This window comes from Tupaia chinensis, unplaced genomic scaffold (assembly GCF_000334495.1).
Source record: "Tupaia chinensis unplaced genomic scaffold, TupChi_1.0 Scaffold000147_1, whole genome shotgun sequence".
Lineage (NCBI taxonomy): Eukaryota > Metazoa > Chordata > Mammalia > Scandentia > Tupaiidae > Tupaia > Tupaia belangeri.
The window spans coordinates 3,471,132-3,481,789 of record NW_006159617.1 but is presented as its reverse complement, the minus strand read 5'-3'; the positions used below and the strand labels follow the sequence as shown (position 1 = coordinate 3,481,789).

The following is a 10,658-nucleotide window of genomic DNA, read 5'->3' as shown; positions in this document are numbered from 1 at the left end:
TAGCTGTGAGTTACAAAAATGTATTTGTATCTTTATAAAGAAAAGATCATTAAATGCCTATGATCTTTATCCCAGAAATGCTACAGTGATTCAGATTTCTTAAAGGCATATGCAAATAAAACTAAACCTTTTAGGTTCCAGCAAAGCCAACTAACTCAATTAGTATTCTTATGGGGCTTTGTGCAAATTCTGACCAAATTGAGACTAAATTTATAACAGACCAAATTGAGACTAAACTTATTGTTCTGCAAATAAGTTAGTTTACGCTTCTCTTTGGTAAAAGGGGAATGGAGAGAGAAAAAAAAGTTTTCAGTAGAAAATGACAGTACACTTATTACTAGAATTTAGCTCTGTACAGATTTGTTTTTTGAGTTTTTAGTCTCGACCTACTATTTGAACAGAATCCTAACATTTTTCTTTGCTTTAAGTCTTAAGCAATTTTTCTTAACTTTTTAAATTTTAGTTCACTAAAGCTAAAACTACTGTTCTTGAAATTATATATGTATAATAGCAAACTAAAGACAGTACAGGAGAAGGATGGAAAATGGGGTAGGAAGAGGAAATCAAGGGGGGAAAAACATTTAAAGGACACACAAATGGAAAATTCTCTGTTGATGATAATTTGTATGATAATGTCTTTGACTGGACCAGTATATAGCGTATTCAGGGTGTCAAAATTCATTTTGTATGCTGTAAAGATTTACAGTAAATCAATGTACAAAAAATTTAAAAAAACAATTTAAAAAATAAACCTTTTATCTGTAACTAAATCGTGGCTACTGTGCTTTCTGTTCTTTCATCTAACCTTTTTCTTGGACCCAATCTTGCAGGAATTTTGTTATATGCAAAACAATCATTCAATTAAATATTACCCCAAGGTCTTTGTTTGCTATTAAGAATGAAGAGGAACTTTCATTTCTTCAAAAGAAGAAATATTGGTATGATAGGCAAAATTCTAAAATGGCCTCCAAGACTTCCTGCTTCTCTGGTGTATATGCATAATCCTTAGGACTGTGATCATTTCCAACAGCTAAGATATGACATCAACCTAAGTATCAATTAATCAATGAATGGGCAGAAAAATTATTTTTATGTACATACACGCATTAGAATACTGTACAGCTCTTAATAGGACAAAATCTTGTTATTTGATATTAAATGGGTGAGCCTTGAGGACTTCATATTTAGTGAAATGAGTCAGACACTGAAAGAGAAATACCACCTGGTCTCCTTCATATGTGGAAATGGAAAAAATGAAATAAACAAACAAAATTTCATAGAGGTAGAGACATGAAGAATGACTGCTAGAAGATGGGAATGATAGAGGTGGGCCGTATAGAAGAGGGTTGCTCAATAGTAACAAAATTAGAGATAGGTAAGAAAAACAATTTCCAGTGTTATCAAATGCAGTAATAAGAATACAGAGGGCAAAACCTGCTATGCATTTCAAAGTAACTATAAGGGAGTAGATTGAATGTTTTTCATACAAAGAAGGACAAATGGTTGAGATGACTGATACACTAATTATCTTGAATGGATCATTACACGGTTGTCAGAAAAGTCATGACAAATTTTTGCAACGTATGATGCTAGTTCATTTTTGGAAATACTAGATTCATTCACATCTGTTATTGCTGTGTTATTTGTCAGCTGACAGTTCTAGCTTTATTCTAAAAAAATTTTAAAAAAAGTGATTTGGTTGAGGTTGGAAATTTTATAAGTTGAAGATAGAAAATCAAACTGTGCATTTCACCACATTTTACTATTTTACTTCCATAAAGGGAAGAACACATGTCAAGCTTGTGATAACAATGCTCTACAAGAATGTCAGGACCAATGATGTTTCACAAAATTCTATGCTGGTGATTTTGATCTCAATGATTCTCCTTGGAAAGGGAGGCCCACCAAGGTTGATGACAATGAAATAAAGGTACCAAGAGAGTCAAACCTACATTATGCAATACAAGAGTGTAGAAACATTGAGCATCCATAATCCAAGCATTCACAACTACCAGAAGAAGTTGGGATATGTAAGCAAGTTCAATATTTGGGTTCTTCATGATCTCAAAGAAGTTACTTTGATGGCATGTATAAACATCTGTGATATTTTCATTAAACATGAGGAAAATTATCCTTTTTTGAAGTGACTGACAACTGGTGATGTGAAGTAGATTGTTCGCAACAATGTGGTGTGCAAATGTTTCTGGTCCTGATGTGATGATTTACCTCAAATGGCATCAAAAGTAGGCGTGAGTTAATCTGCCAGGTCCAGGACTCAAACTGCAGTCAACTACATGGGAGTCCAGTGACATAACCATTACACTATCTGCTGGTCCCGATCATTGTTCCTTATATAATAATTGACCTTTGAAAAACACAGAACAAATACATCAAGACTTTTTGACAACCCAATACATACATACACAAATGTATTTGTTATACGCATACATCCTGTCTCCTTGGTGTACATGCCTGCACAATCCTTAGTGTTGTGACTAAGATGAATTTTATTACAATATCTAGATAATGTGAAAACAGAGACATTCTACTAGTGGGTCCTACCGAATCACATAGGCCCTTTAAATAATGAGTCTTTCTATTTTCAATAATTAATGTAGTTTATTTCTAAACACGAATATGAGTCATCAGTTCAGAGAAAGATAAATGTGTCTTTCTTGGGGTGCTTAGATATGGAGGTTCCTTTTATTTGGTTTTGAAAGTGGAATTTAGTGCAATGTTTTTCTATTGATCTGGCTCCAAAAAATGAGACAACTGGAAGGCGGGAGGCTTGTAGGTTGTAGGTGGGTTTTACAATTTTTAGGTTGGCGATTGTCAAGGAAGATCAGCAAAAGAATATACTTTAATATAGATAAGAAGGCTTAATATACATTAAAAAGACATCCTGTGCCAAGGACAGGATGTAGGAAGAGTCCTATTATCAATGAGTCAAAATGGACTGTGCACAGGGTTGACACTGCCTGGCTAAAAGAAATATCCCCATCAGACTCACACAGAGACCCAAAAAGGAAGCTTGGTGTTGGCAAACATGCTAAGACACGCAACACTTGGGTTTTGTTTAATGAGTGTCACTGCATACAATGACATAGCAGGCAATCATTGTGAAGTTTAGTTTATGGATAGACTGTCATTTGCAAGAATAGTTAAACTGCCTTAAAAGTAAACCATATTATATAACTTGAGAACCCCAAATAGCTCTGTCACCTAAATGTTTTATCCCTAACCCTGAAGGTTGCCTGTCACTTGTCAGGTCATGCTTCATTGAAGGATTATGGGATTCTGGCAAGAAGGTTGTTTTATAGCTCTGTACTTTTTTTTTTTAATGAACTAAATACCTAATCCCTCTATAAATAAGGTCTGTGTATGTGTGTGTACATATGTGTACCTGTGTGTATTTTGTTTTGTTTCACAGTCAAAGCACATAGTTTGCAATGCAGTTTTTTGAGATTTTATTAACATACTTTTAAAATTCATCCATTGAAAGTGTAACACTAAGTGGTTTTTAGTATATTCACAAAATTATGCAGATATTTCCAACTGCCTCATTTTAGAACATTTTTGTCAACCCATGAAGAGTCTTCTTACCTTTTAGCAGTATTTCCTCCAGACTCCACAACCTCTGGAAACCTCAAATTTACTTTCTGTATGTATGGATTTACCTATTCTAGACATATCATATCAATGAAGTCATATAATATCTGGCCTTTTGTGTCTGGCTTATTAGGATAATGTTTTTGAGGTTCATTCATGTTATGGAACTAATCAGGGCTGTATTTAGTTTTAAAGACGAATCAGGTTACATTGTACAAATGTACCACCTTTTCATCAGTTAATGAACATTTGGGTTGTCTTCTACTTTTTGGTTATGATTAGTAATGCTGCTAGAACATTGATGTACACATTTTTATGTGGACCTGTTTTCACGTCTCCTGAGAAAGGAATTGCTGGATCATAGAGTGACTCTATGTTTAGCATTTTGAAAACTTGCCAAACTATTTTGCAAAATAACATCTCTGTTCTGAAATCTGACCAACAATATGTAAGGTTTTCAGTTTCTCCACACAGTCACTAATATTTGTTAATATTTTTTTAATCTAGACATTCTAAAGGATATGAAGTATTACCTTATTATAGTTTTAACTTACATTTCCCTAATGACTAATGATATTGAGCATCTTTTCATATGCTTGTTGGCTATTTGTATATCTTCCTTAATAAATGTCTACTACAAACCTTTGCTTATTTTGGGACCAGCAGTTAGCACAGGCCGGGCGCATGTGCGTGCATGCCCAAGATCCCAAGAGGAGAATGGAAGAGAAGGGATTGTGGGGTGACCATCCCCCCTGGGGGATGATTTTTCGCTTTCTTTCTCTCTGTCTCTCTGTCTGGCGAGCACACGCGCCCTATAGCAAAAAAGAAAAAAAAAAAAACCTTTGCTTATTTTTAAATTGGGCTATTTGTCCATTGTTGAGCTGTAAATGTTATTATTATCATATTATTATTTTGCTAGAAGGTTCATGTGCTTTCCAGAGAGACAGAAAGACAGAGAGTAAGAGAGAGAAAAAAGTACTCTCCCCCATGAGGAGTGGTCACAACATAACCCTTATCTTCCATCTCTCCCTTCCTTCGTGACAAACCTTGGCTACACACACATATGCACCCTGTGTATTCCTCAGGCCACCAGGTTCAGGACTTAAATCACAAGGTCAGCCATGTGGGATCTGGCTGCTGTAACCACCAGGCTCTAGAGTCAGCCTGAATTGTAAGAGTTCCTTAAATATTCTGGATAAAGGTTCCTTATCATATATATGATTTATAATTTTTTTTAGTTTGTAAATATTTTATCCTGATTTTTTTTCTTTCTTTTCTTTTTTTGTCAGAGGGCCCAAACACCCGAGAGAAGAGAGTGTTAGAAAGCACTGCTCCGCAATGGGGCACTGTCGTATCACAATTCCTTTTCTACTTTTTTCACTTTAAAAAAAATGATGCATTTCATTGTACTCACTATCATTATTATTATTTTATTTTAATTTAACCAGAGAGAGAGGTGGCAGGGGGAGGGAGGGAGTAAGAAAACAAGTTATCAGGTCCAGGATCTGAACCATAGGTGGCTATGTGGAAATCCAGTACCTTAACTACCACATCACCTGCTGGACCCCACAATCTCTTTACTTTCATCTCTCCTTTCTATCAGAGTTTTGGGCACACATTCTTAGTCTGTTTTTCAGGACACTGGGATGGAGATTCAAACATTTCTCAGTCATGTGGGGTCCTGTGGCAGGCACTGCATACGGAAGCCATCTTGAGCTATCCGCCATCTTGAGCTATCCACCATCTTGGAAACCATTAGGCTTCACTTCCTCACTGAGCAAACCTCAGAAATCATGTGACCAACTGTTCTCCTCAGAAGTGGTTGGGTTTCTAGGCAACGGGAGAGATCCACCCAGACCAATGATTGGTTCATGCTGTTCTATCTCATTTGCATTTCGGGCAATAAATTGGTGCCCACCAGCTGTATATAACTAGCCATTTCTCCTCAATAAAAGGAAGACAGAGGAAGAAGAAGACTTGATCAGCATCTCGTATTGTGTGTGCATGTGTTTGTCTCATCTCTCACTCCCTCCCCCAGGGAACCTGTTTGACTATCCCGCGGGTCGGGACAGGGTCCAGCTCCAAATGCACAGCACTTAACCATTGTTCTACAGAACTGACCCATGTTTTCTCAATGGTATCATCACAAAAGTTTTTCATTTTGATAATGTCCAACTTAATTTTTTCTTTTGTTGCTTGTGCTTTTGGTGTAGTATCTAAGAAACCACTGATAATCCAGAATCATAAAGATTTTTCTCTGGCCCAACCACAGTGGTACACATGATAGGATACTGCTCCATTAGGCTGAACTGCATGAGGAGTCACAGTTTGGTTCCCAAACTAACCTAAATAGGCTAGCACATTACCCATAATACTAGTTAATGGAGAGACTAGAGCATGAGGCTCATAAAATGGCAAAATCCCATCAAAAATGCCCCTAGTTTGACCAAGTTCCACCTATTCATATAGTAGAAACCCAGGGAGCAAGCTGCTGAGAGAAAGAGGCCAGGAAGTTCTCTGCCAGTGTTCTGCTACCCAGGTGTGCATCTGGATTCTTTCCCATCCTACACCATACCATTGTCTTCCTGAATTTCATCCACAAGCACAGCAGAAATCCAGGAAATGAGCTATTTTCAGATTCCAGATTTCACTGGCCTGGGTACCAAACACAGTATAGCACACAACTTATGCTTCTTTCTTTAGTTAAATAGTTCCAGCTCAGTTCCAGGTGCATCTCATCCTGAGAGGTTGTTAGAAGATTTAAGCACTTGAACCTGGCTAGATACGCCCTACTCTGATGGAAAGATGCAGCATTCTACCACAAACACAGCTTAGAAGAAGAGTGGCTCTTTCCCCCCGACACTACAGAACTTTCAAAAAAATAGGAAGAAGCATCCAGTTCATCAGATGACTAAAAATGATTGCAGAGGCATAAGAAATATAATAAGCAAGGAAATACTTCTCCCTCAAAAGAACACAACGACTTCTCATCTTCCAAAGACAGTACAATATAACTCACAGAAATGTCAGAAAAAGGATATAGAATATTCATAGCAACAGAACTAAATGAGATGCAAGAGAAACCAATGCCAAGACATGAGGAAATCATTTCATGACTTGAAGGAAGAGATAGACACAATAAAAAAAGAATCAAACAGAATTTCCAAAGATGAAGACTGCGATATAGAAAATCAAAACCTCCCTTGAAAGTATTAATAGCAGATTGGACCATGCAGAAGATCGAATCTTGAATCTAGAAGACAAAATCTCTGACTTACACAAAACCACCAAAAAGAATGAAAAAAATGACAACAACAAAAAATAGAGGATAACATATGAGAAATACTAAAGATCATTATACACCCAAATATCTGAATAACTGGTGTTTTAGAATGAGAAGAATCATAAGGGCATAGAAAATGTATTTCTTAAAATATTTGCAGAAAACTTTCCAAACCTTGAGAAATACTCAGACATCCAGACCCAGGAAATACAAAGAACTCCTAACAGAAGCAATGTAAGAAGATCCTCTCTGCAACCTATTATAGCCAGACAAATAAAAATCAAAGAAAAAGACAAGAATCTAAAAATGGCAAGAAAGAAACATCAAGTTACTTACAAAGGCTATCATATTAGGCTAATATCAGATCTCTCAACTGAAACGATGCAAGCAAGGAAAGAATAGAAGTCCTAAAAGAAGAGCAATTTAACCAAGAATATTATACCTGACAAAATTATCCATCAAATGAAGAAAACAAATAAATCATTCTCAGATAATCAAAACTGAAAGAATTTACCAACACTAGATCAACTCCTCAAATACTGAAGAGAGTACCATAATATATCAGGAAAACTAAAGAGAAGCAAATGGAAACAAGAGAATAAAAAAATGACTAACAAAATGGCTGGGATAAGTGTGCAAATATCGATAATAATGTTGAATGTTAATGGATTAAATTAACTAATTAAAAGACATATACTGCTTGCAAGAAATATACATTATGGGTAAAGGCAAACAAAAGAAAGTGAAGAGATGGAAAAAGATACACCAAACAAGTGGAAATAATAAAAAAAAAAAAGACCACATTTGCCATACTAATATCAGACAAAATGAACTTTAAGACAAAAACAGTAAGAAGAGACAAAGGACCCTATACAGCACTAAAAGGACTAATTCATTAAGAGGACACAACACTTATAAATATCTATGCACCCAAAAATTCGGCACCCAAATATGTGACAGAAAGACTGCTAGATCTAAAGGGAGAGATAGATCACAACACGCTAATTGTTGAGGATCTCAATGCTCCACTGTCTCCTTTATACAGATCATTTACACAAAAAATAAGCAAAAGACCCAAACAATATCATAAGTCAAATGGATTTGGCAGACATCTATAGAACTTTCCACCCAACAATCACAAAATACACTTTACTCACCCCTGCATGGAACGTTTTCGAAGACTGACCACATGACAGGGCACAAAACAAGCCTTTACAAATTCAAAGGTATAGAAACTATGCCTGGAGTGTTTCTCAAGCCATGGAGTCTGGGACTCAGCTCTGCAGGTGGCCATGTGGGATCCAGCTGCCCTCACCACCCCGCCCCCACCATGGGCTGGTCCTGTTTCCTCATCTTAAAAGAATCTTTAAAGGACACCCACTTTTCTTCAGTTAATATTGTAAAAAGGATTGCATTGACCATTAAATTCCTGCGACCCTCAAAAAAAAAAAAAAAGAAAAAAAAAAAGAAACTATATCCAGCATCTTCTCAAACCAAAATGGAATTAAACTTCAAATTAAATGCAGAAAAAAACCCTTGAAAGTACACAAATGCATGGAAATTAAACAATCTACTCATGAATGACTTTGAAACCAGTGAAAATATTAAGACCAAAATCAAAAGATTTATTGAAGCCAATGATAATGGGCACACAAGTTTTCGTAACCGATGCACACAGCAAAAGCAGTTTAAAAGTTTGAAGTTCATAGCAATTGGTGTCTATGAGAAAAAAAAAGAAAAGAAAGGTTGCAAGTAGACAATCTAGTGACACATCTCAGGGAACTGGAGAAACAACAACAAAAACATCAAGAAAAATAATAAATATTAGAGCAGAAATACATGAAATAGAAAATTTAAAAAGAAAACTACACAGAAAATACATTAAACCAAAAGCTGGTTCTTTAGGAAAATAAACAAAATTGACGCACTGTTATCAAGGTTAATCAAGAAAAACAGAGAAAGGAACCAGATAAATCAAACCAGCAATAAAATAAGTGATATTACAACAGATATAACAGAAATACAAAAGACCATGAGAGAATACTAAGAGTGACTGTCCACCAACAAACAAGAAAATCCTGATGAGATAAACAAATTCCTGGCCACATAGAGTCTACTAAAATTGAATCTGGAAAACATAGAAAGCCTGACTAGACCAATAACAAGCAATGAGGTTGAATCAGTCTCCCATCAAAGAAAATCGCAGGTCCAGATGGCTTCATTTCTGAATTCTACAAAACTTTTAAAGAGCTACCCCCCCATTCTACACAACTATTTTTAAAGATGCAAAAGGAAAGAACCCTCCCAAATTCATCTTATGAAGCAGAAAAGGACATTAAAAAAAAAAGATTACAGACCAATATCTGATGAATACAGAGGCAAAAATTCTCAACAAGATACAAATTGTATCCACCAACACATTAAAAAATTCAGATGCTGGGGCCAACAGGTGGCATAGTTGTTAAGGTACTAGTCTCTCATGTGGTCATCTGTGGTAGGAGTCCAGGATCTGGTGGCTTAAAAACTCATGTCAGCTTGGGAACCAGCAGTTATCGTAATGGCTATGTCGCTGGACTCCCACGTAGTCAACCACGGTTTGCGTCCCGGACCCGGTGGCTTAAAATTCATGCCGGGGGTGTGTGCATGCATGCCCAAGATCCCGAGAGGAGAATGGAGGAGAAGGGATTGCGGCATGACCATCCTCCCTGGCAGGTGATTTCTCCCTTTCGGTCTCTTTGTATCTCTCTTTCTGTCTGGCGAGCGCACATGCCCTATAGCGAAAACCTCTCCAAAAAACAAAAACTCATGTCAGCTCATGTGCATGCATGTCCAGGATCCCAAGAGCAGAATGGAGAAGAGATTATGGCATGGCCATTTGCCCTGGAGGGGGATGATTTCTCTCTTTCTATCTCTCTGTCTCTCCAGCATGGCACTATAGAAAAAAATCTTTCTCAAAAAAAAAAAAAAAAAATCATATATCATGACTAGGTGGGCTTTATCCCAAGGATGCAAGAGTGGTTCAACATACACAAAACAATACCTGTAACTCATCATATTAACAGACGGAAAGATAAAAACCATGCAATCAGGGTCAGCAGGTGACTTATCAATTAAGGCACCAGACTCCCACATGGCTGATTGCAGTTTGTGTCCTAGAACTAGAGGGTTTAAAATCATACCAGTCACGGTAGCTAGAGAACAAGGTTGTGAGAAAGGAAGGGGTTGTTGCGGTGCCGCAGTTTCTTTCGTCTTCGGACTGTGAGCATCTCACAGAGCTTCCAGAAGCACCACACTGGGACAGAGCATCCACAGGTTCAGGACCTCCGTGGTCAGTAGGAGCCACTATGAGGAGGGCCCGGGAAAGAATCTGCCATTTTCAGTGGAAAGCAAGTGGCGGTTACTTGTTATGATGATTTTGTACTTTGGATCTGGATTAGCTGCACCTTTCTTTATAGTAAGACACCAACTACTTAAGAAATAAGGATGTTTTAATTCATCCATTTAATAGATATGAAAAACATTTTAAGAGGCGCAGTCACAATCTCTGAAAAATGAATCAAACTCTTAAACTCAGCGTACTGAATATGTTTGTAAATAAACTTATGATCTGCATGTGTAATGCCTCTTTTCTGAAATAAAGATATGATTATTAAACATGTCCTTCCTTTATTTTTTGGATAATATTACCAAATTAGTTTCTTCATGAGGAATTGTGTGTGATTTATCATGTTTTTATGGTCATAAATTCCAAGAATTTATTTTTGAT

The 10,658-nt window shown here is 36.7% G+C and overlaps 1 pseudogene; it reads left to right on the top strand.

Annotated features, from left to right (window-relative positions):
• The first annotated feature begins 1,311 nt into the window (after positions 1-1,311).
• Positions 1,312-10,433, top strand: LOC102484848 (cytochrome c oxidase subunit 7C, mitochondrial pseudogene; annotated as a pseudogene).
• Positions 10,434-10,658: the final 225 nt, after the last annotated feature.